Here is a 27,922-nt window from a genome sequence, read left to right as displayed (position 1 = left end):
CCCAAAGCAGATGCAGATTGCATGTGCAGGTGTGCAGCCTTGGGGGAGAGTGCCATCCTTTCAGCAAAATCCAATCTCTGCTCCCAACCTTTCCCTGACTCCTCTTCACCCATCTTTGTCATCTTGCATGAGGATAGATCCCTTTTTCTCAGCATTCCTGTACCTCCTGCCAGAAGAGGGTTACAACAGCAGATATGGCTTTGTTTACCTCCCATGGTGGTTTAGATCTGTAGCAGCTTCCTTATGCACTGAAACTTTAATGTAGTTATGTGAAAAACATCAAATGCTAACACAGGCAAAGAGAGTTTCCAGGATAACATACCGAACTTTAAGTTAATTTTCACAGGCATTCAAGGTTCTTTCACAATCTCCAGAATTTGTAGGCACCCTACAAAACATAAAGTACTTCTTTATTACAGTCAATGTAACAGTTCTATTTTATTTTATTTTATGCTTTATTTTATTTTGCATTTCTTTTGTTTAGCTCTCAGAAACAGATGGGTCATTTCAGCTGAATCATAAATCAGATTATGGCTAACGATTAAAGTCAGGAAAGCCTCATGCTTTTGAAAACAGAATCTTATCAGAAAATATCTGAGGGTGTGCCATGTAAAGAACTAATTAAATTGCTTTAAAATTTGATGGTATCTTAAATATAAAATATGAATATGTATCACTCAACAATGAAATACTAGACCAGAGGCATAGCTGAGTTGAATCTGCTGTATTATTCTTCTTGTGGATTTTTTTTTTGTTTACACTTACTCTGTTATACCAAGAATATTTATTTATTGAAAATAACATTTTAAAGTTGTAAATATGCAACACATAACCTGTTTGTCATTAATTTCACAAGCCAGATCCAGCAGGTCTCGACAAAGAATGGAACAAAATTCAACATGTAGGGTAAAATGCTGAAAAGAACAGAAGACAGGCTGGGGGGTTTTTTTGTTATTTTAAAGTACAAATGTTATAACTATAACTCATGCTGACTTATGAGACTGGATTTTCAATTAAATCATGCAATTTTGCCTGGTGTTTTGAGGACTGTTGGAAAATTTAAATGGATATGTGTTTGGATGTAAAGAAGACAGGTAACAATACTGTTTGTACACTTTTGCCACTTCTCAAACTGCTTAACATTTAAACAAACTGAAGGTTTGGTATCCATGTCCTCTACTGTTTGCCAAAGTGTGAGCTTACAAATGACACTGATCACTGCAACTGAACCTTTTACAATTCAAATGAAACATAATTCTCCTTTCTAGTTTTACAACAGCAAGAATGAGAGAAAATTGAGGTTTTTGCTACTCTGAAAATGATCTTTTCAGTGTCTGAGGAGCTCTAAGCCACCTGAACTTCAGTTCTGAATAAAAAGTTGGGCAGCATTTTGAAAAGGTGTTTGACCAAGTAATAAAAAGAAAAGCAATGAAGTGTGGATAACTCATACAAAGGACTTAAGATCTCAAGAAGTTTAGAAAAGCAATAGAAAATAAAAGAAAAACTACCAGCATTCAGACAAGATGAATATGTAATATGTTGAAGTAGCAAAACTCTTTATTTGAAATTGCCATAAGAATTCATGCATGCAAAAAGAAAATATTTCAAGAGGTCGAAGAATAAACAGAGGCAAGAAAAGCATGAAACATCATGTGAGCGACAGCAAATCTCAGGTAACCACACTCACAGATAAAGATCACAGATCTGTCACTGACAGACAGAAATCAAGAAGGAGATGGAAGGATGCAATCAGGGTCTAGTTAACAAGAAAGTACACACCACTGAGCCTTGGTGGTGATGTATAAAACAGGGAAAGAGTGGAATCCTTTGAAGGACTGCAGGAGGCTGTTAAATATATATTTTTGGATGTGGAAATGATGAAAAGTGAATTGGGGTAGTATAGGGTTCTAAATAGATAATTTCAAGTGATGTACAGAAGTTTTTAATCTTATGAGAGTTTTGTGTGCCTTGGAAAAATGTTTAATTTATACTTTTCAACTATGTTTTTTAGAAAATCTCAAAGCAAAACCAAGACAAAGTTGGTTTCTGACAGAATAATGAAAGCAGAACTCATATTTTTTCAAAATTTAAAATATTTCCAGTTGTTCTGCTTTTTTACCTTGGTGTCCCTATCCCTGCATGAGGAAGAGTAAAGCTATTTCCCACATTTTGCATTTAACAAACTTGCTGAAGCAACATTGACTAAAGCCTATTTAGACATTTGTCCCTAGAAAGAAAACCTCATCACCAGTTGATTTGTCCTTTCTAGGAGTTTGTGATCCCAGGATCTGGACAGGATTAACCTCATTAGTTTTACAAAAATGAGCATTCAGATCTAAACCCAAACAGTGAGGAAAGCAGCTTTTTTAAAAATAGCTCTCATTTGAAGGTTTCCAAATCTTTGCAGTGCTGGGCTACCTTGTTTCAAAAAATAATTCAAAAGCATCTCTCAGATTATGTCCCATATTTCAAGCCACAGGAGCTGTTCACATTTATTTCAACCAAAGCTCCATGAAGGGATTGAGATCTTTCAGCCCTCTGCTTCCTGAGTGCAGGTGAGTGAACGCACACAAAGTTAAAAGAGATCAGGCCAGACCCTGAAATTTTTAATCCAATGAAACTCCCATGCCTCAGCGAGAACTTTGCTAAGGTTAGGACTACTAGACTTGGCTCAGCTCCAGTGGCAGATCTGTGAACTTTGCTTAGCTTCAGGATAATTAGAGTTCAGAGGCACTAAGGTACTGCAGAGGCTCCACTGCTGATAACCTGAGGCCATATCTTCAAGATTTTTCTCCTTTCTTTCCCAGCACACAAGCAGGCAAACTTCCACTGACACTGGGAGCTGACTGCCTAAGCAAGAACATCAGGGAGGGAGTTAAAAATTTGTTTCACTGGTTGTTGTGGGAGCTTTGCTGGATGGGATTTCACCTTTTGCTTCAAATGAGGAAAAATTTATCAAAAATGCTGGTCCCACAGTAAACTCTATTATTGAAGTATTAATAAAATGAATTAAAACAGCTCTACACCTTGTACTCCATGGATACATTACACTCCTTTCTCTAAGATTTAACACCTTAGGTTAAATAAAATAGATAAGTGATGTGTGGAAAAATGTTTCAATATTGTCCTTTATGCACTTAATCTTATTCTTTGTCTCATGACTGTGGATGCACTGTGCATGTATGCAGTTCTAATAAAAAAGTGACTACATCTCACAGCTTTTCAAATGTTGCCATTATGAAAACAGTTACAGTAGTGAAATTATGTGTGATGACAGTGAAATATTTCCTAAATGAAAAATTGCCCCAAAGGTTTAAAAATGCAGCTCAGAACTTAAACAATAATTTCTGGAAACAAAAATAGTGACACTTACAAGTTTTAATTTTCTTTAAATGCTCCAATTTTCAACTTTGTGTTGTTTAAGAAATTATATACTGTGTTTTACTTTAAGTTATGCAGTATTAGATTATCTATTCTTGGAAACAGACAAACTATGTGAGTTTTCTTCTGCATTAATGTATATGCAGAGATATCTCAAGGAAACAGACATACCTTTTTCTGTTATTTCAATATTATTCATTGTGTTAGGCGAAAACTTTTGGCATTTTGGAGTTGTAGAAGTTTATATGTATTTGATATGTGCTAAAGATAAGAATCATAGCTTCTAAAGAATGTAAAAGGCACCTGATCGATTTGGTGGCTTGCTCTGGACTTGCTCCAGCAGTTCCACGTCCTTCCTGTGCTGGGGACCCTGGAGCTGCAGGTGGGGTCTCATCAGAGCAGAGTAGAGGGGTACAATCACTTCCCTTGACCTGGTGCCCACATGGCCTTTGTTACAACCCAGGATACAATTTTGGGACAAAGCACTTTCATGTCATACGCTAATTAACAGTTAATATCAATAGCTAATCATGAAGTTAATAACTCTTCTTTAGCTGGAATCAGACCAATACTGTCCTGGTTTAGGGCAAGTTTGGGAGATAACCTCCAAAGGGGCTTCTCTACGAAAGCAGATTCAATTGCCCCCTCCCCACCAAAAGGTTTGGGAGAAAATATCTCCTTGGAGAAACTTCAGTTTTGTTGCCCTGAGGGATAAACCCAAGGTTTGGTTGTTGCACACCAGATTTGCTCATGATGCTGTGACATCAGCGTTTGCTCTTCAGGAACTGTCCAGGTCACTTCCAGTGGTGCATCTTTGGAGATCTGTCCAAGCTGGAGCTCCACACTTGTGCTTCACCATTTGTTTGTCTTTCCCATGGATGCTCATTTCTGAAACATGCTTTTAAACAATCAGAGCTTGGTCTCCCCTTGCATCCCTCCTGCAGTGTTGTGCAGCACATCCCTTGGCTCTGACTCCAAGAACAAGGTGAAGTGGGACAGGTGATTCTGCCACTGAGATTCCCAAAACCCTGCTGGGGATGTTGGCTCTGCCACCACAAGCTGCATGAACAGAGCTGTGTCAGAGTTAATTAGGTGCACAGAGAGGCAGGGCTCATTAGCCTCATTAGCTAGGAAGCCCTTATTGGCACATTTCTGCTGCTTTTGAGATCCCAGCAGCCTTTCATAAATCTAGAAATACCAGTTTCCTAGGAATTAACTCAATGTCTACTTCTGCACCATTTCTATAGACCTGCCTTGAACCCTTATTAACTCAGCTCATTAAAAAAAACCCAAAAATTCTCTTCTGGACTTCTATTGTTTAAAAGTCTAAAACCTGGAATTCTTTAATCATTATATTATTCTAATATATTTTCCAGCTACTGACACAAAATAGCTGAGTGTAAGTACATGGATGCATAGAAATCCTTGCTCTTTTATTGAAGAAATAGTTAATAATTTTTCTTTTAATATTAAATCTATTATTCATGTCAATATGACATGGATGTAAGACTGTCATTACAAGATCATTACAAGGAATTTCTTTATCTGAGACTATGCTAGGAGGGATGATAATTGTTTTTGCTAATAAAAGTAACTGCTATTACTTGGATTTTAAAATATAATTACATGGCAGGAATACTTTGCTGCCATTTACTTACACAACCCATGTAACAGCCATATAACTAAATTAGAAATGGATGAGATGGATAGTGGAGATTAAATCCAAATTTACCCCTTTCTGATGGTATGCAGAAAGTTCTTGCAGGACTGACTGAATAAAGAGCACAGTTAGTGAGGAGATATTGCTCTCAGCTCAGAGCAGACACAGATGAGCAGAAAATGAACAAAGCAGTTATTCACACCATACTGCCAGCAGCACAGGTGAAGGATCCTTGGTGTACTGCCAGGTTTATGCTACTGACCCCTGCAGAGACCCTTCCATGCCTGCATATCTATATGGCAGTACATACATGCACACACAATGCATCCAAAACACCACCACTATTCCCCCAAACCTCTCTGGTGCCAGGTATTCCATGATGTTAGGGTGCTCTGAGGGCCACATGCATTGATATTCCTCAGCAAAATAACAGATACATTTCCTCCACTTGAATAAATAATTAAGAAAATAAAGTGCAGTGTTTTATCTGTACCATGGAGTTTATCTGTGGAGCATGGCAAATAATGATGTGATTTCCTATCTGACTAAAGGTGAAGATGGAGTATATAAATACGAAACATAGGGCATTCTCTACCTGCCTTATCATCCTGGGTACTGGCATATAATTAATTTTCTTTGTTGCACCTGGCAGAGAGTTATGGTTTGGATTCAGTAGAAAAAAAAAAAAGAATTTTATGTAACATTTCATGAATATGATATAGATATGCCTATCTATGTGAGTCTCTGTGTGTACAGATCTTTCTGTGGAGGAAAAAAAAAAGTACCTGAATGAACTAGATGAGCTACAAGTGAGGAATTTTCAGAACCTGTATAATCCTGTGGGGAATAGAGGAGTGCAGGTCATTCCTTCCAGTGTGGCTATGGGGGATCATGGGCAGCTTTGACCTGGGATTATTCTTAGTGCCTTTGTTAATGATCTGGACGACAGAGCAGAACTTGTCGCTGACACTATGGTGGGAAATATTGCAAAATAAAATGTAAGGAGAGAGAAAAAACCAGAGTGTCCTAAAAAGGTGATTAGAAGGAGAGGCAGGAAATGAGATTCAAGCAGGCAAACTGTATTTGTGGGAGTGAAAGCTCAAAACTCAGTTGAAGGTGGGGAGTAATTTAAAGTCTGATTAAAAGCCTCTTGATATTAGTGAAAAGATGCACGATGATTTTAATGGGCCTTGAAACGGACAGAGCAGAACTTGTAGCTGACACTATGGTGGGAAATGTTGCAAAATAAAATGTAAGGAGAGAGAGAAAACCAGAGTGTCCTAAAAAGGTCATTGGAAGAAGAGGCAGGAAATGAGATTCAAGCAGGGAAACTGTATTTGTGGGAGTGAAACAGCTCAGAACTCAGTTGAAGGTGGGGAATAATTTAAAGTCTGATTAAAAGCCTCTTGATATTAGTGAAAAGATGCACGCTGATTTTAATGGGCCTTGAAACTGATGTTTTTTAAAGCATTTTTAGTTCCCTGAATGAGACAATATACAGCAGGTCTGATCCTGGTGGGGAGAATTTGCAATGTAGGCCAGAAGCAGGAAGATCCAGGGAAGCATTTACAGCGTTGTTTTGGACCATTAAAATAATAACAGCATTTTCACTCCCTCTTCTCTCTCTTTTAACCTATCCCCATGTTTCTTGCAACTATGGAGGTGAACAGGGCTGCTTTGCGAGCACCAGATTCTCCAGTTATACACATAGAATCCCTGAAATTACTTTTGCCCTTCTGCTCATGTTTCAACCTCTTCAACCCTAAAAATGCTCTTTAATGAGACTGGAAAACTGCAAGCAAAAACAGCATTTCACTGGTGCATAGTACAGGTAACTCAAACCACTTGGAGAATGTCTGGCAACAGACTTGTAGATGCATTTAATATTTTACGCTGAACATAAAATATTAAGATTCTTTTTTCTTCTCAAAACTTAACACAGATGATTTCCCCACCTGATTTATTAAATGGACATGATAGGGTGCAGCCAAAGTCATGAACTTGAGGTAGCAACTATTCATCCTCATGTTTCAGTGCAGAGAAGAGAAGGCTCCAGCGAGACCTTTTAGCACCTTCCAGTACCTGAATGGGGCCCCAAGAGATCTGGGGAGGGACACTTGGCAAGGGCATGGAGTGATAGAATAAAGGGGATCCCTTCAAGCTGAAAGAGGGGAGATTTAGGTTGGACATTAGGAGAAGATTCTTCACTGTGAGGATTGTGAGGCACGGAAAGAGGCTGCCCAGAGAAACTGCCAGAAGTCTTCAAGCCTGGGCTGGATGGGGCTTCAAGCAACCTGCTCTAGTGGAATGTGTTGCTGCCATGGCAGGGCCTTGGAACAAAATGACCTTTAAGGTGCCTCCCAAAGCAAACCACTCTGATTCTGTGGTCTCGAACACTGTCCCTTAAAAAAAAAAAAAAAATCATATGTGTCACCAATAACTTCCACCTTACCTGGTTGCTTATGAACACCTATTAAAATTAATTTATTAATTTTAATTGGGCTACATTCTGTGACACAACCAAGATGTAAAATGTTCTTTTAGGAGATAACATGACCACCAGAACTTGGTACACTCGCATCAGTTACGTGTATTTAGCATCTCTGTAGAGAACTTTTTTGTATATTTAAAGCACAGAACCCAGTTTTGAAATATGCATAGTGTCATATTTCTCAAAAGTGTGTTTTATCTGTACCATTTTAAATGTTTTTATTTATTTATGTGCTAATGTATCACTTCTTTTTTACTTTTTTTAATATTCTAGTTTCACCTTTCCTCCAATATTTTTTCTTTTCTTTTTGATCTCTAAAAGAAAGAAATAAAAAATATTAAAGAAAAATAAATGCATGAAAGAGAAAAGGGAAATATAAAACCTGTTTGAAAAATGAACATTACAAAATTCAGTACAAAGCAAACAAAGGAAAAATATTATGTGCTCCCTTTTATGCCATTTTTGCTAAAAAATGTGAGAAGAAAGGAGCAAAACAAGCTTTCATTTTCAAGTTTTAATTAACAAGAAATATCTTAATAAACATACACACTTTTGTAACTTTTTAAACTTTGTTAATTGGAAAAGTAAGGACGTACACCCAAGTTGCACCTCACTGAATGCAAACAATTATAAAAGTGAGTGAAACTGTAAGTGATAATGAGAAGCTCTATTTGCAACTGTGCTGAAATGTCTGCTTAGATCCTCTCTGAGGCATTCATACACCATATGTTTCTAGAAAATTGGTCACAGAATTGTCTTCAAAATCGACATCCCCCAAATGTTAAAGGCTTGACTTTGGTTTGTACTTATCATCGTTCTACAAAGGCAAAAGTTCTTTTACTTTTATCTTACCCCAAGGACTTTCTCCATTTCAAGAAAAGCAAAGTTAAGATGCTCAGGTTTTTCTATCGACCCCTCCAGCCACCTGGTGGGTGATGTCTACAAGGGAAACCTTTCACCATCACCACAGGATGAGCAAGAAGTTGCAAGTATTAGAATCTAATATTTGTCATATTTACCAATTCCACCATATTCTTCTGTGTCTTCTAGCAGAGAGGTGTTTTTTTGCTGCCAGTCTTGTTCCTGGTCTCCACTGAAGTCAGCTGGCTCAGAGGAACACCTAAAGGCAGGGTTCTATTGGAAAGACAGTCTCATTGGAGGGTCTTTGAGCAAGCTGATCCAGTGGAGGGTGTCCCTACGCATGGTTGGGGGATTAGAACAAGATAATTAAAGAGTTTTCAAGCCTTGGAACAGACTGCACAGGGGAGTGCTGGAGTCAGCATCCCTGGAGGTGTTCAGGAAATGACTGGATATGGAACTCAGTGCTGTGGTTTAGCTGGCAAGGAGATGTTCAATCACAGGATGGCCTTGATGACCTTAGAGGTCTTTTCCAGCCTCAATGATTCCATGATTTTAATGCTGAGGTCCCTTCCAACCCAAACCATTCTATGACCTCTAAATTTCAGACAATGAAGAAGTGGCTCTTTCAGATGTGTTATGTGCCTTGGTATGTGACACAAACAGTTGTATGGAAAATTTCCTTGAGAAACCAAAGGAGGCAGAGACAGAGAAGGAGGCAGCTAAACAGGGAGCTGCAGCAAAGAGACCCAGAGGGGGCTGGAGAAAGAGGAGATTTGTAGGAGGGGCTGAAGGTTTGGAGCAGGGATCATCTCCCAGCAGTCCTGGGAGCCCTGTTGGTGCAGAGACCTTCCTTGCAACCCAGGGAAGGGCACACACAGGAACAGGGAGATGTGCCAGGAACACAATCTTTATCAAATGTTTATTAGAAAATGTAATCCTGGTATTCAGGTCATTAAAATATCAGCTTGCCTTAGAGAAAAAAATGTAAACAGCAGCATGAGGTGAGTGTAAATATGTAGATGGAAGTTCAATACAGGAGAAAAACTGCTTTGGAATGTGTGTTTTGTAAAATCTCTGTAGTAGTTTCCACCTGGGGACCTGAAAGTCCTTTAGCAAATGTTAATGAAATAGAGCTAAGCCATCATGGGTCATTATTTGTTATTCACAAGAAATTAATTACTTTAGGTTAAAATCACATTGCAATTAAGCTGCTGAAATAGTTAGAAACATCTAGTAAAAGCCATATCAGTCATTACACAAATATTTGCATGTTTTTATTTAAACAGAGAGATAGCAGCAAAGCAAACTAAACCAGAGGATTTTATGTTTACCAAGTGTGCTTTTTTAACATCTTTTGTGTAATATCATGAAGGAAAAAAAAAAAAAAAAAAAAAAAGACCCAGCAAGTGGTTCTTGCATTTTCCAGGCTATTTTTCATACTCCTTTGGATCTTTTTTTTTCTCCTTTTCCATTTTGGAAGCGGTGTTTTGAACTATGTTGGTTCCTGTTTCCCTATCTTCCTTTTCCCATCTTGCACATCTAACTCTCTCCTTTAATGAGAGCCAGAGATTCAATACCCTGTACCTTTAACCATTTAAAATAAAGAAACATGGAGTATCAATGCCCAGTGCTTTGTGCAGAATCAACTAACCCTCTTTACAGCCCACCATGGAGATTTGAGAGGACCAATGATATTGCATGGTGATAAAAGCCCCTAGGCACACCCTAAAGGTACACAAAGGCACAACAGGGGAGGTTTCTCCAATAAAACCCTGCCCTGACTGCCCCAGGCCCGTTCCAGGAGCCATCAGTCCATCAAAAGCCAATCTGCACAAATCCAGGGGAGCACAGGGGCACAAACGAAAGCAGAAACAAATTTTTCCTTTGTTTGTTTTGTACTGAGTTTTGTAATGTTTGTTTTTCAAACAGGTTTGATATTTCCCTTTTTCTTTCATGTATAAATTAAGGACTCAGAGAAAGGGACAGCATGTCTGATCCCCTCCCAATGGGCTGTCCCAAAAAGCCTCAGTCCCACTGTCAAGAAGCGAAATGCATCATGAGGAGTCAGTGCTGGAGCACCTTTGGGATTGAGAAGATTGCTGCTGGGGGTATAAGGAGACACTATGGGACGCAAGGGAAAGGCATTTGGGGATTGAATAGGATTTATTATGGCCAAAGTTGGAGAAAGGGAGGGATCTAGGTAGTGTGAAGGAGGAAAAATTGTGTGAAAACAGGGTTAAATTGTACAAAAAGGATTGATCATGTGCAAGTATCTGCTTCACAGTATAATTATCAAAACTCTTTCTAGCATGCTTTTTCAGGGTGAGATGCTCTCAGTTCTTCAAGCAATTTTTTGTGGTCCTGAGTGTTCCTGTGTCCAGTTGCCAGCAATTTGGAATCCTGAGATCAAGGGGCTCAGCAGACTGAGTGTCTGAGCCCAGATGCTGGCAGGATCTGCCTTCCTTTCCTCTCTGGCTTATCAGGTTTACTTAGTTGATTATGATGTGGTTACTAAGGGAATGAGAGTTGCTGCAGTCCCATATGGTTTTGAGACACTTGTTCATTACTTATAGCTTGTTCAGCTTCTGCCCTAAGAAACTTCTAATGAGTGCATTTAATATTCAGGCATTCAATTTTCTGTTTTTTTCAGTTCATTAATTTGAACAGTAAGTTCATCCTTTTTGACACTAAACTGCAATCATACACTGTCTGGGTGAAACACTTTACTGATCAATCCAATAAAGTAATTTTCCTTAAACTAGCCATCACACTTAAATTATATATATTACAACAACCTAAGATGCACATGCTGAGATAAAAGCTATGAATTTGCATCTATATATATATATAATTTTAAGTTTTTCCAAGCAAGCTATGGATTTGACATTTAAGCCATTATCCCATAGAGAGGGTTATCATTGCATTGGATTCAGGAACAGTAAAAAAGTTCACTTAATTGTTTTATTTACATGGTATACTGATATACTTGTAGGGCTTTGATTATTCCTATACTTTCTTCATGTCCTACCTCATCTGTGGGAGTGTTTATGTTGTTATTGTTTGCTACTGTAAGTCATGTGGCTGAGTGATAATTAATACACACAAATTAATATCTAGAGACAAATAAAAATTGGTGTTTCATTCGCAGTACACAAATTACAGGTTTTTATTTTTTTCCCCTAGCACTCCTGCAAAACAGCTCTGGTGTGCCCCCCTTGCAGTCTAGACTGGGATATTCTGGAGGCAGAGCCAAACCTCTGCTGGGCTGCTGCTCTGCCAGATTACCCCTTTGATGCTGGCAGGAAACCCACGCCCCATCTGTGAAACATGACTGGAAACACTAATGTTCCACAGCTTTACTGTGAGGACAACTTTGTGCACGATGGTGACACATTTAGAGAAGATTGGGATCCAGAAAGATGTTTGACTAATATCTGATGCTTTCAATGATTTCAAATACAATTTTAGCACTTTGACATGAAAAACATCACTATATTCCAAAGTAACATCAGCCAACAAGAGCAGCAATACTGAACTGGCCCCCATTGGTACAGTTCTCTGACTGTCAAATATTTTGTGAAGACTGTGACATACCAACATTCATCCATCCTTGAATGTTCCAGCCATCATCCAGCCATCCACAGCTTTGGTGATTTCTGTGCTAGAAATTGGATCTACATCTTCATTCTTATTACTTTTAATGAGCTTCTCCCTATAACAGAGGTGTGGTGGGTTCACCTCAGCTGAGTGCCAGATGTCCACCCAGCCACAGACTCCCTTCCTCTCCTCAACAGGGAAGAAGAGAAAACAGGATGGAAAAACTTGTGGGTGAAGATAAGGACAGGGAGGTCACTCACCAATTACCATCATAGGCAAAACAGAATTGGCCTGGAGAGATTGGTTTCATGTATTGGCAACTGAACAATATAAGAAAAAGGGAAAAAATTAAACTAAAAATTCCTTTCCTTACCGCCTACATTCTTCCCAGGCTCATGGCTTAACCTCAGCCAACAACTGAGTATATGCAGGCACCAGCTCACTCCACCTTTGCCTGGATAGGGAAGGGAATAAAAAAACAAAAGTAAAACACACTAATTGAGACAAGAACAGCTAATTAATGAAAATAAAAATTATAAAAAGTCCAACAACAATAATTGTAATGAAAAGAAACCAAGTAACAAAGCCAAAGACAGGCAAGAGATGCATGGTACAATTTCTCACACACACAGGCCAGTTGTGTATTTCCATCTGCTGTGCAGCATTTTTCACCCGTTATTAACTAAGTGTTAACTAAGTTATTACAAAGGCTCTGCTGATGTTAGTGTTTGATTCAAACCAGGGCAGTGACAGGTCCATCTTGGGGCTGGCTGGCTCTGGCTTTGTCTGACACAGCAGCAGCTTCTGCTCCCTTCCAACAGAAGGCAGCCCTGCAGCCTCCCTGTTGCTACAGCCTTGCATGTAAACCCAATATAGCAGTTAAGAAGCTGATGTTATTTTTCTGTACAATTAAGTAAAGACAAGACTTTTATGCTTTGTTTCTCACTATTGCCTGTTTCTCACTTGCTATGTTTTTAGTGAACCAGGCTTGGGAAAACACTACATAATCCCAATAATTAACTATCAAATAGTCCTATTTTTGGAGAGCTTTTCATGTCAGAAACCCCAGGTTTACAGACTCTCCTTGTGAGAGCAAAGTGTAAGAACTGCACCTTAGAGGAACTATTTGAATGTCACAGGGCTTGGATCATAAGCTTTGAAAGAAGTTTGGTTTGCAGGGATTGAAACTGAATCAGCTTAAATCAGAGCAGGGAATGAATCTTCAGAGGGATTCATCACATCAAGGCTTTCCTTATCACCAGAGTCAGGAGGCTTTATCCGGGCCCAGCAAAGCACTGAAACCCAAGAAGCCAAGGAGTTCAAGCTGCCTGCCACACAGAAATCACTTCTCTCTCCATCAGTCATTTTAACATAGACATCATCTGGTCTGTGCTACCTTTGAAAGAGCCACAATTATTTTCCCAGACCACTGAGCTGTTGCAGCTTTGGGATGGTCTGGAGACTGATCAACTCTTTTTTTCTGAGCCATTCCAACCTCTTTAGAGATAGCCTTAGAGACTGGAGTCATTATCTGTAGCAGAGAACCAAATAGGAGATTTCTCATCATAAAGTGAAAAAGTGGGAAAGTCCCTTCTTGTAGCAAAAAAAGAGAAGCTTCTTATTTTGAGAGAGAAAAGGATTTGATGGGGGGAAAAATGATTCAGCAAAGATGGTCTTTGGTTCAAGACCTCCTACAAAAAGAAAATTTTTCTTGTTATGTCTTCTTTCAGTGCTTGGTAAAGCCCCAGGGAACAATATGATCTCTGTAGCATCTGGTAATTGTCAGAGCTGTTACCTGGGACTTTGCTGTTTACTATTGTTTGTTATAACTTTCTTACATCTTCCCACATTCCTTATGAATAAGCACACCTACTTTTTTTTGGGGATCCCTAAATTTCAGGTTTTCCACCGAAAGTGAGAATTTTCAATTGCCAACGAGTCACTCAGGAGAAAAAGTTGTGCATCAAGATTAGAGCAGATGGGGTAAGCACAGATAACAGTTTGAAATTGTGGAAAAGGAGAATGAGACCTTTTTCTGCTTTATCCATCCCTTTTCCCATCCATATTCTCTCTTGCCAGCTTTGGTATCTGTCTGGTTTCCACACATAAGAGATGGGAAAAAACTAATTTGACAGAAAAAGTGAATGGTATTTCAGTGGATTATCAAGATGCATCAGCTACTGAAGGGATCCAATTCTCCATCTCTGCATCTGCTCCACAAAGAGTAGAATTATGGCTCCAAAAGAAAAAGGAGATATTTCCACCAGTTATGGGGAAAAATGGATGGGACATTTCCAAATCTGTTTACCAAGGCAAGGGATATTTATGTTTTCTCACCTGTATCGATGGCCTCATCTTTTGTCAAAGATTAAATTATAAAGAAACAAACAATCTCAGCTGCCAAGCCAGCAACTCTACTTCAGCACAATCTTACATCTCTGTTTCCAAAGGCAGATGTTGAAAATACTTTTATTAAAGTAGTTAAATTAATTAAATTACAGAAACTCTCTTTCTCTGAGAAAGAAAACTGTTCAAGTACCCTTCCTGTGAAGGAAAATGTATGTAAACTGAAAACAATGCTTTGGAAATTTGTGTCTGTCACTGCACCTTGCAAGGCAAAACAACAGGGAGAGGTCACTGTCAGGATATGAAAGTCTTCTGCCATTTTATATTTGACATTTTATATGTGCCAATAGTATCTGAAAATTCTGCTTGGGACTGGCAGATTTAGCAGGATCTACGGAGGGAGAAGCTCCCTGGAGTGCCAAGCAGAAAGTGGGAAGAATGCCTTGTCACACCAAAATCCCAAAGTATCTGAAGTGCACACAGGGTCTGTTTTAGAGCTCTCATTCCTCACACAGGAAATGTTGCCATCAAGATTTCAGGTATCAGCAAATAGCAAACATTAAAATGAAAGCAAATATTTACTAATTTATTTTTCTGATATATTTAAGTCTACCGAGGGAGATGATAAATCTGGTGTTTTTAATTGAAATCTAACACTGCACAACTCTTCCCATGTTGTTATTATTACTCTCACTACATTACACAGTATTTTTAGTACTTGCTTCTCACAACATTTCCCAGATGTCCTGTATAGATCGTTCCCACTATAAAATCCCCATGCATTAAAATAGTTATGATATATTCTCTCTTTCCAAAATGCTCTGAGGACTGGGCCGTCATATTTTGAAAATCTTTGTACTCAGTGTAAAATTCAAACGAAATTGTGATTTTTCAGTCTTTATAGAATGCCAAATATCTTTGGGGTGAGTTTGGGGTGAGTTAGTTTTATACATAAACACAATGACAGGATCAAAAGCTGTTTGAAAACTTCACACAAAACATTTAGGATGGATAGATAGATAGATGACAGATAGATAGATAATATTGTGCCACAAATACATTTTCCATTCATACTTTTTATAATAATTCAGGAAACTCAGCAAAGATTTTAAAACACTCTTGGACGTGATGTTGTGTTTAGCTAATTCAAGTGTAAACTGCTAGAGCTGGGTGAATTTCAGTATCAAAGTTACATGTTTTGCTTTAAGTATTGTTCTTTCATTAAAGAAACACCTTATTTAAGCAGTATAATTTTTCTTATTTTCTTCTTCCATTGGAAACCTGCAAAACAGAAATCAAAAAATAAACACACCCTCATTTTTTGGCAGTTCTTCCACTTCCCCAAATTGTGTGCCAGTCTTCCTTACACTTCCCAAGCCTGTGAGCAGCTGTTTTCCTTCCCATCTACATGGTCATAGCAATGCTCCCCAATATCAGTACTGCAGACTTGTGCAGACAGAAAAGGGGGAGATGCTGGAAATTTGTATATCTTAACAGACTCTCTGTTATGACTTTGGAAGGAAATGTGCCCCGGCTGAGGTTTTTACACTAAATATTTCTCAATTCACAATATTATTTAATGACTCTGAAGGACAATTTTCGTGATATACCAGAACAACAAGAAGCTGTATAAAATTAGAGGCAAAATGCATTTTCAAAGCTCAGAAGGGTAATTATAAACCCAGCCAAAGCCGTAGCTTATCTAATTTCAGTATCTTTTATTGAACTGCATGACTAGTTCCTATGAATGGTGAAATATTGTGCAGCATTGTACTTCTCCTGTAAAAAAAAAAAAAAAAATTAAAAATTAAATGTCCCCAGTAAAAATTTTGATTTGGACGGGTTTGATTTCATCATCTCAAAACATTTCTTATTCTTCAGTGAATTATAACATAGGAGAGGAAACAGAAGGGTAAGGTGCATGTAGAAATCAGGATTCACACTAAGAAATCTTATTTACGGCTACCTGGGATAGTTTTTTTCTTAAAGAATTGATCAAACAAAAATAAGACAATACTGAACAGATGTTTCATAGGCAGTTTATTAAGAAAAGGGGGAAAATTAAAGGAGGTAAGGGAGCTGTTATTGTGGCCTTGACTTGCTATGTATCCAAAGGTCAGCCGAAAGTTGCAAAGAAAATCAATTTGTCACACGCTACTCTGCATGAGGTTTTTCTGTCAATGACCTGGAGAGAAAATGCTACACAGACAGAGCCTGACATCTTCACAATAACAAGCACAAGCATTTGACTTTTCCACTCTCCTGTAATGCCTGTTTCTCCACCCAGCTTCCCCTTGTATTTCTTACACCAGCAAGCCCTCTCGTTCAGATATCTTCTGACAATGAAAAAAGAGAAATCTGCCACAGGGTGCTGAAATAAAAGGAGAAAGTGCATCACATGATCTTAGAATGATTTGGGTTTGAAGGAGCCTGAAAGGTCATCTCATTCCAACTCCCCTGCCATGGGCAGGAGCACATTTCTCTAGATCAGGTTGCTCAAAACTCCATCTACCATGTTCTTGAACACCAGGGAGGAAAACCCTCTGGGCAACCTGTGCCAGGGCCTCATCCCCTTTTGAGTACAGAGGTTTTCTCCTAATAACTCATCTAAACTTCCTGTCTTTGAGTTTGAAGCCATCTCCCCTTGCCCTGCCACTACATGCTCTTGTCAGAAGTTTCTCTCCAGCTCTCTAGTAAGCCTCCCTCAGGCACCCAAGGTGTTATAAGGTCTCCCTGGAGCCTTCTCTTCTCAAGGCTGAAGAACCCCAACCCTCTCAGTCTGTCTCCATAGCAGAGGTGCTCCAGCCTTCTGAGCATCTCCATGGCCTCCTCCTGACTTGTTTCCACAGGTCCCCATCCTTCCTGGGGATGCTCTGGGCATGCCAGGGCTGGATGCAGCACTGCAGGTGGGGTCTCACAGAGCAGGCAGAGGGACAGAATCCCCTCCCTCACCTGCTGCCCACAGAGCTTTGGATGCAGCCCAGGACACATTTGGTTTTTGGGCTGTGACTGCACAATTGCCAGGTCATGTTGAGCTTCTTGTCCATCAACACATCCAAGTCCTTCTCCCCAGGACTGCTCACAATCTATTTTCCACCCAAACTGTATTTGTGCTTGGGATTGTCCTGACCCATGTGCAGGACCTCGGTGGTTTTGAATTCCATGAAGTTCTGACTGGGTGATAAAACTCTTCAAAGCACATGATGTGGACCCAGATTACTGCTTATCTGTCACTTTTCATGTGATAGTTTGTAAGACAAAGATAGGCAAGCATTATGGATTTGTTGAGATAATGGAACTAATAAAGACTTAATATATAAATAACTTTAAAAAATTTAATGCTACCATTAGCAAGTCTCCCAGGGTCCTCTCTGGGATTCCTTAATCCCCACAATGTTTATCTAGATTTTATTTTCCCTGTGAATCTCCAGTTTGCTGTACAATCCTCAAACATACAAACACAGCAGCTTGGCCAGAAGCATCACATCAAGCAGCAGGTTCCTATCCAGTTAACATCAGGGATGTGTCTGAGCACAAGATTTTCCACATTTCTCTATTTGAATTTAAAAATGAAATTTTTAGACTTACATGAAGCTGCTTATTCTGTGAGGGTTTTGTCACATCTCTCAAATAAGTGTTTAATGAAAAAGGATTTTTAAGAGTGATCAGTGTCACCAGGTAAGCCTCATATATTCAGAATATGACTTGTGCCACATGAATACAGAGCACTTGAAAGACGCTTTACACAACTTCTCCATCTATAAAAAAGAAATATACCCTCGGGAATAGCAAAAGAATCTAAATCCTATTTAGCATAGGAAATTGTGATTCCTGAAGAAGTCATGCTGAGATCATCAGAACTGAGTGGGTACAATATGAGGTAATAAACTGATCATTTGGTCAGGAGCAAAATTAATGAAGGTAAATTACTGATGCTGCGCCCACCTGTGTAGATTCTCTGACATCTGATAATGTTTTCAGACTTTTCATCAGTGGGAAGTTTGTCCTCTCCTCTGCCACCTGTTTTCGTGGAAATCATCAGAGTGTGACATATCTTGAGCCATGAATCCACAAACTTTTCCTGAGGCTGAGTAACACATTCAGAAGTTGCTTGGTGAATGAAGGAGGATATGGAAATACTGATGATAGGAAAACACAGACCTTGATTACCCAGCAGTTAGTTCCATAGTGGACTGGTTACAAAGAAATATGTTTTTAGACTCCTTGATCTTGCTTTTGAAGTCAGTACAATACAACTGAAATTCCTATCTTCTTTATTATGTATATATAAAGAATCCCTAAATAAAATCAGTGGTCTGTTCGGTTCATGAATTTGTTGAGAAAACTATCTGTCCTTCAAAATGTACACTCTGCTTTCCTGTTTCACATGCCAGTTTTCATTTGGTAATTGGGAGGGCTTAATTTTTTTTTTTTTTTTCGGTTCAATATAATTTTTTTCTATATTAAATAGAATTATTATCTGCAATTTGACAGAGAATTGAATAATAAGAAGACATTTTTATGAAACTTCTAGTCATTAAATGAATGTGGGGAATTATTGATAGGGAATTGATTATTAAACTGAAACCTGGACTCTGTAAGATGTCATATGGGCAGTTGCCGTAAGAACAGAGGTGTGATAATAAGAAGAAATTGTTCCTAAGGACAGTGAATGTGCAAAATGAGAGAGAAGCTCATTGAGTTTGTATTTTCTCTAGGCTGAAGGCTTTCTCAACTGTGTCAGGGTGATGTAGACCGATCCCACAGATACCCAGCGCAGGAATTGCCCTGGAGATGTTTCCAAGGGTGACACAGCAGCTGCAGTGCTTACAACAATTCTTCCTGCTTTACCTAGCCCACCCTCTTTATTTTATCATGCCAATAACTCGAAAATCTCGAGCTGTCTATCTCTTTGCAGAGAAGGAATAAAGCAGAAAATTTTCCTCCTTGAGAGGTATATTAGAGTTTCCCCAGAAAAACTTCTAATACAACCTTAGGCTGAAAACTAGGTGAGATTTTTCCATCATTTTGTACTGTGGCTCAATGTCATCTCTATGTATTGGTTGCAAGGACACAAGGCATAAACACCGATTTCAAAGCCCTTCTGGGTCTGCTCCTTCAGCTGCCCAGTATTTTATTTAATCTATTTTATAAATTGAAGATTTTGATCCTTTGTGTGGACAAGTTTCTTGCATTGGTTGCCAGTCCACCAGTAAAATCACATTCCTATCTCTCTGTGTGGTGCCTTGTGGTGAGATCAGGGTTAATCCACACTGCACACAATCTGTAGGGTCCTTCTCAGTCTCCAAATGCCCAGCTGAGTTTGCATGTATTTGTCCAAGTATTGATCTTCTTCCTTTCCTGTATAATGCATTGAGGGGAGAGAATATGTGATTTGTTGTTTCATGTAATTAAACACTGATCACTTTTTCTATTGAAATGTTCTACATGAACAGTGTTAATAAAATGTCTAAAAAAATATTCTTAAAAATAAGTTTGTTAATGCAGTTTGGCAAACTCATTTTTTCAAGGAAAATCTTTTGCCTCTGATATTCTGATATTCTGACTGCATGTCAAAGACAGGACTACATATTTTTAGAGAACAGAGTATCAGTAATCAGGACCTGTCATGCAGATCTGCTGGGAGAATTTTTCCTTTATTTTCTTTTCCATAACAAGCTGGTGACTAGTTCATGTCAGTGGGACTCATTTGATGTGATATAATGAGAAATGCAGTTGTGCCAGTCCTGTGCAAAGCAAAAAACAGGTCAGAAAAGTTTACCAAGGATCATGCTAATGAGTTCAGAGCCCAAGATGTACCAAAAAAGTCTCTTCTCAAATGTTGCTGTTAGACAAGCAGTTTTATTCTTCTGCCAATTTTACTGTCTCCTACTCAACATACACTTAATTAAAAAAAAAAATGATACCTAGATCAGTGTAGTCTCCTGTGAGTTCACACAGATTAGATTGAAGAGCAATACTTTTCCCTACAGCAAAAGAAAGTGAAGGTTAGCTCTGAGTAAGGACTAGAACTCTAGGTAGGGTGAATTTTTTTGATGTTTTGTTGTCTTAAAATTTGTGATCATGTGAGAAACTGGTGGTTCACAGTATCTTACAGTTCTCTGACTGAGCTTATAGCAGCACTTGTTTACACTTTGCTGGCACCCTAAGATTCCCTGAGTACTATAGCTAAAATCATGTATCCTAAGAAAACTGAGAAAATCCCCCAAACCTCATTCAATTTTATTATTTCTAAGGGATTTTGGACTATATGTGTGTGTGTATGTATTCAGCTTTCCAGTTTTGACCTTTCAGCTTACATTTAGCTCTAAGTTTTATTTCCACATCTCTTGTGAGAGGGGAAAAAAGTGGTTACAGATATATTGTAATTTAGAATCAAAGGAAAAATAACCAGATTTTGTAAATAAATTACCTAGTGCAAAATAACAAAGATGAGTGACAAAGCCCTCAGGACAGGAACACCACTGTGCTGTGTGCAGATTAAATCTCTCCAAACCTCTCCAGGCAGATTTGATCATTTAAAAAACTCAGATTGCTGTGAAAGGAGTTGTTTAGACTCTGACCTCAGACACTGTTGTAGAAGTTTTTTTTGGTTTTTTTTTTTTTTTTCACATTGCCTTAGCTTGGTTTTACACTACTAACTGATCAGCAATTGATTTATTCTATCTTTTTCTCTTCTTACACATAAAAGATGCGCCAATATTTATTATAGGTCTATATTGTCAGTATCTGCCAGGAAAATGTCATTCCTATTTGCAGATAGGAAATGAAGCCCCTAACTGTGGGGTTTATCTCCTCTAATTTAGACCCATGTAGTGATGTGTTCTCCATCTGAATTGGTCAAGAGAATTCTCTCTATAGAAAATGAAGATAAATGAATAGTATTCATCTTCCCTATTCTGGGACTCTTGTAAGATGAAAGAACTACACCAGAAATGATTATTTATTTCCACTCACCATAAAAGAGAGCTCAGCTATAGATGTCTGCAAAGTGAGGAATGATGTACCCTACCTTAGCAGAGTGAGCAATCTTCCCAAAATAACATTTCTGGCCTATGGATATTTCCAGACACAGCATTCAAGCACCAAGGTAACTCCACACTAGCTCTCACTAGGCTGGTGTGCTTTGCTCAGAACTGCTGTAAGAAACTGTAAGAAAAAAGAGCTGAGAGCTACAGCCACACTGCAAAATGCCTTAACAGCAGCAAATTTATGCTTTCAGCATCAATAAGGAACTAAACTACTGTGCTGAAGCCTGAAGTCTGACCACTGCATTATTTTTCTTTGTGCATTAAGATCACAAGTGAAATATGGTAAAGGGAAACTCTCAGAGCAGCTCTCCCAAGAGGCAGAAATGCATCCTTGAGAAAATCCACATTCTTCTGCCTGACCCAACGTTATGGAATAAGCTTCACATTTCACCCCACAGTGAGAAGATGCTGGAATACCCACATCTGTGATTTGCAGATCAGTATAGGAAACCGAATCCTCTTGTACATAATTTCACTTCTGAGGTGATTTTTTAGGAAAATAATCTTCAGTAGAAAGTTAACATGCTAGCATGGACTGTTGGAAATACATTTCTCACACCTAACGTTTAAACAGACCATTTTCTAAGCACAGAAAAATGTGAACATCTTTAAGGGAAATTTTCCAGGCAATATGTTCTCTATCAATATGTTAAAAAGCAATCAAATTAAAATGTAGTATATCCCTTACTGCTAATTGCAACTTGCCCATACTGGACAGGGTTAAAAAAAAAATATTTAAAAAAAATATTGTAAGGCTGCTTATTTCTTACCTTATAGCACTAGTAATATTATTTATTCTTTGTTTGTTTTGATCTGTAAAGGCTTGTGAAGGATTTCCAGACTGAAGTTTTTTTCCAGGGGACTTGGGAGAAAAAATATCCTATAATAATATCCTCAAATTCCTCAGACCTCATGCCCATTAAAAACAACTTGATTATTCTAGCTACTTTACAGAAATCTGAGTATATTAGAAAAGAATCCCCTATCATTCATTACCTTCTACATGAATAATTTTCCTTCTCCTGCAACCCATCCCTTTGGGGGGCCCTTGCTGTAGGTGATCTGATTCTGTCAGTGCAGTGGCATCAGTGTGTCTGTGGAGCTGTGTGCTGTAATAAATCACTGAGTGAGAGGGTGCAGGGCTGCACCACAACAAGCCAGATCCTCAGACCTCTAGCATGAGTTATAGTCTAAAACAAACTTTTTACCCATTACTGAATTCAAGGTCAAGTGGCACTCTCTCAATTAGAGGAGAGGTTTGCATGTTATCAGCAAGCAGCAGCAAAGCAGCCGGAGCAGTGTGGTTGGTGTCCAAGGCTACAATCTCATAAAACACAGATGATGGTTTCAACCCTGTTCCCAGGGAGAGCAGCCCTGAAAGGGAAGCAATGAAGGATGCTGTGCATGTGGTTAATTCTCTCTCTGCTATTCTTTTTTCAATCTGTAAAGAAGCAAAAGTGGCTATAAGGGGTAAACTTTTTCCCATCCTTTCCCCTTTTTCTTCCCTTTCTCCTTCCTCTTCCCTTCTTTGCTTCCCCTTTCTTACTCCCACGTCCCTTTCCTCACAAAATAATCAATGTTCTTACACCTTAACCCATTGGTAGTGCTGTTTCTGTGCTTGTTTTGAAGTTGGATTAAGCAAATGCTCTCACCTAATGATCTAATTGAAAACTAACTGGATTCTCAGTGTTTTCCTGTTCTAATATATTCCTTTGAGTTTCTTGAAAAGTATAAGGACAAGTTTAATTCCACTTTTCATTGTGAAAAACTGTTCCATCAGCATCTTTTCACTCATGAAACATAATCTGAATAACAAAAGATACATTTAAAATTTAATAATTCAATATTAGCATATCAATATATATTCTTATTCAGGAGGCAAATTTCTTACTCACTAGTTAAACCTATTTTGGAATAATAAAATTCTTTTAGAAGAACAGCAGCCACAGACAACATTGTCTAGAATATTTAGTCCAAACTGATCATGGGTATAGAAAAGTCTCAGCTGCTGGTTTGCCAGAACTTTAGCAACTGGGAAAAAAAAAGCCCTGACTGAACCAAGCGGCACCAGGTACAGCAACTATTGAAAACTCTTTTCTTTTTTGTAGCCTTCAGTCTTGTCCAAACCAACTGATGATATGTGTAGTTAATTTATTGACTTTTTCTCAAGGCAGAATGAATTTAAAGCCACATTGTAACTTATAGTTGTTGCAATTAATTAGAGTCTTCAGAACAGGGGAGTTGTTTTCAGTCAAACTCTGTGAAAAACACAGTGTGTTTGGGTAATCTAGGTGCAGACATGCATGTTTGTGTCAGAAATCCTGGGCCTGAAAAGCATTTTGTTCACTGACCAAGTACAAACTGAATTATGGTGAGACATTTCTTTGTTCTGTATTCTACTGGTGATATACTGGTATAGAAGAATTTGGTTTACACTCTTGCAACAGCACAGAAATTTGGTCCATTGATAACAATTCTTGTCTGCTACAGAAAAGTCTTGTTTCATGTATAACAAGCTGTTGAAAAAACACATCTTACATGTTAAGTGATAAGAAACAGTTTCTTCATCCAGGAGCTGGTTAGTCTTACATAAGAATATTTGGCTGCAGTGTTTGGTAGAGGAAGGAGATCCTTCCCCTCTGGTATGGTCTGGAGAGGCCACACTGAGTGCTGTGTCCAGCTCTGAACTCCCCAGCACAGCACATTCATGGACACACAGGAGGGAGTCCAGTGCAGGGCCCAGAAGAGGATTAAGGGGCTGCAGCCCCTGATGTACAAGGAAAGGCTGAAAGTGCTGGGACTGTCACTCTGGAGAAGAAAAGGCTCAGAAAGGGCCTTATTAATGCATGTTAATACAGAAGAATGGGTGAAAAGAGGTCAGAGAGAGGTTCTTTGCAGTGGTACCCAGTCACTGAATCAGAGGCAGCAGGTGCAACTGAAATACAGGAGATTCCTTCTGAACATCAAGAAAATCTTTTTACTGTGAGAGTGACTAAGCACTGGCACAGGCTGCTCACAGAGGTTGTGGAGCTTCTCTGCTCAGAGAGATCCAAAAGCCATCGGAACACAGTCCTGGGCAAACAGGTCTAGGTAACCCTGCTTGAGCAGGGCTGTCCAACAAGATTACCTCCAGGGTCCATTCCAACCTCAACCATCCTGAGATACTGCAATAAACTGGACTTCCTAAGATCCCAGAAGCAGCTAAGCTGCAGGCTCCCTTTCTCCACCAGCTGTGATGATCTGCATTTTTAAAGACTCTCAGGATGTGATGTCCTTGTTATCCCTGTAGTAGAATACCTCTCATCCTGTTTGAAATCCCTGTAAGGAAAAATTAATTTTCTGCCTTACAAAATGTCACACATATGCATCTAAGGAAAGGCCAGCATAGATCTTGTTAATGATTAATTCACAGACAGAATATTCCAGACTCTTTTCTGCTCTCCTGTTTAGCAATATCATGTCTATCTCTATCTATAGAGTTCATCATTCATATCACCCCTGCTCTTCTCAGAATGGTCAGCAACCCTTCTGACCTGCTGGATGAGCTTTTCCTTGATTCTGACGTAACCCAGTTCAGTAAAAATGGGACAGGTGACTTTAAAAATAGTTTATCTTTGCTAACTTGGGTCATGGAGATTGAAGTAATTGTGGTAGCTACCCTCCAAGTAGGTGGAACAAAGATCAAAAGGACAGGTTGGTGGGGAGGCAGTGACCAGAGGCTGCAGCCAGCTGTGATCAAAGGCTTTTCACTGACACAGATGCACCTGCAAAGTGTCTCAGTAGTTAGAATAACAATTCAGTAGTTAACACCTACAGTGTCCTCACCTCTTAGCAAAGCATAAAGAATTTAGAAGAAATATTTATTTGGTTTTCCTCAGAGCAATTTTCAAATTCCACACAATCTTTAATGAAGTCCAGGACACAGTCACATTAATTTCACTGCTTATATGGAACTTTTCTAGAACCAAAACTGTGAAGTTCTGATGGAATTCATGGAGGAAAATAACTGTTAAGAGCATAAATTTCAGATGCAGGAGTTCTTAAATTTATTACTTTCAAATCAAAAATATTATAGTTAAAATTAATTTTGTGAACATAAATTAATTTTGTGAACATTATCAACAAAGGAAGAAAAAAAAGTGCTAAAAGAGAAAGGGAACAAGAGCAGAGCATTGGCTTTCCTTTCAAATCCTGCAAAAAATCTGATCCATCCATATTCCTTTCCAGCACAAAACAAGGTTCCAGCCACATATGGTATTACACCATGTATCCATTTTAATTGTATCTTTCAGAACCTGGAATTAAGACAACAAAGTTTTAACCTTTCATTTTCCAGTAGGATAAGGGATAGGACAAGTAATGTAGACACTAATCAAGACTTATGTAAAAAGGAGGAAATACTAAAAAATCCTCCTGAAAGATGTTCCCTTACATAGACATTCCCCAAAGTTTTGGTAAAAAATAAGAAGAAAGAAATGAAAGGACACTTCACTCAAGTTGCTGATAAGACAAGCTTTCAGTTGTAATGGTAATAGCAGCTTTCCAAGGATTTCAGATCCTGCTTTTTAGAGGAGTTTCTTCAGCATGAGGGTCTCCTGGTCACTCCATATCTGACTTGGACACCAAGTTACATTTTCTTTTACATTTGTGGAGGTTTTTTTCTATTGTTCTGGGGTTTAGATCTTGATGAATCAGGCCAGAATTTTCCAGAATTTCTTCATAGTGTGTCACACATTTGGAGAGAATAATGCAGTTAACCGTAAATAAATTCACTGAAAAATGAAATATTGTATTGAATGAAATATGAGAGAGTGTATTAGTGAAATAAAAAAAAAAAAAATTGGGCTGCTTAAAACAAATTGAGGTAAGGTTGCTCTTGTTCCAAAAAAACAAAGCATAGTTATGCATTTATCACCTAGGTACCCTGAAGGCACTAACAGTATATTAAAAAAATTATTTAATAAAGGATGTTAGATTTTGGAAAAACTAAAAACGCCTCAAAATTATGAATCCAAAAAAAACCAGATGAGTTTTAAATTTTGGTATTGAAACTGATGTATCAAAAGAGTACGGATTACTAGAAAGAAAGAACAATTTAGGTGATCAATAATTCGCTGTACATAAAACTTTCAAGGTCACCTTTAATGGTAAGCAAAGATTTTATAGCACACTTTAATTTATGATGAATGGAAATAATGTATTCAGAATAGCTTTAAAACTGACAATAACTAATATATGATGTTTAAATTATATTTAATAATATTTCAAACCATACTGTAATAAAGAAATAGAAAAATGAAGATTATTTATTAGGAATGCATACAAAATTACTTGAAATAATTAAACTAATGGAAAATTTACACCAGGCTCAAGTGAGATTTTTCTACAGAAATATAACAATTTTTAAAGAATTGGCATTTCCAGTTTATTTCCACCATCATCTTTAAAGTATTTGATTTTGCTTGACTGCAGCTGTAAACATTATCCTTCCAAAATGTCCTTCTTTTTCTTTTTCCTCTTTGATAAATTCAATAAACTGAGGGCTAGCTCCCAATAAATAGAGAGATTGATTTGGGGAGCCTGAATTAGAGGTGGCCATCTGCAATACTCTTTTGGGAGGTGAAAAAGGTGGGGTTGAGCCCTTGATATCCTTGAGGATGGATGGAATTTAGCCAACAACAGTTTTCCTGATGAGCACAGCAATTTCTGCTATCTTACACTGCCCCCCCCTCCCAGCAGTGCAAAAACGAAATTTTGTATAGCACATGCCTGTGAACTTCCTTTTGTTCCTGAATGATTTTGGGAGAGACACAATTCCAAAATTCCCCTTGTGATAAGCACAGACTGGCTCAGCATGATGCCTTTTGCCACTCCTGTGTGAAACATCTTGTCACACTCCCTTCCAGCAGAGTGAACCTGTGCTTGGCGACTGTGAATTTGCCTCCTGGAACAAAACATGTCATGGTAAAGCACTGAAATGCTCAGTGTGATAGCTCTCCATGAAACTGAGACAAAACCAGGGAACTTGGATCAAAGCATTACATAAAGCATTCAATTCTTTCTCCAGGATTTGTGAGAGTGCAAAGTGTGTGTGTACATTGTGCTCAATTTCCTAAGAAAAAAATAGAAATAGAAAAAGTTGATTTGGTCTCTTTTCATGAAATGGGAGCAGGGTCCTCCTAGTAACAGCATTTTATTAGTGACTTTTGCTTTCAAGCCAGCTGCAGAAAATGATACAGCAGAATATGTCAGTAGGTTTTATCACCCCTATAGCCAAATGGCACAAAAACAAAAGAAAGAAGTAGTGAAAACGGGGAACTAGCACAGGAGAAAGTTACAACAGTTAAAATAATCTTAAAGCTCAGCAAAAAATGTTGAGAAAAACCTGGGGAAGCAGTCTCATTTTGTCAGCTTGATTTTATGGTAATTACAGTAATAATAAAAACTAATTACATCACATAACACCTCTGTGAGGCAGGTGAGAAATGCTGGCAGGGAGGTAATGTCAAGATAGCAGCTGAACATGCATAATAG

The sequence above is a fragment of the Pyrgilauda ruficollis genome, unplaced genomic scaffold (genome assembly GCF_017590135.1).
Source record: "Pyrgilauda ruficollis isolate IOZ18807 unplaced genomic scaffold, ASM1759013v1 scaffold48, whole genome shotgun sequence".
In the NCBI taxonomy this organism is placed as follows: domain Eukaryota; kingdom Metazoa; phylum Chordata; class Aves; order Passeriformes; family Passeridae; genus Pyrgilauda; species Pyrgilauda ruficollis.
Note: the sequence above shows the minus strand (reverse complement) of the source record.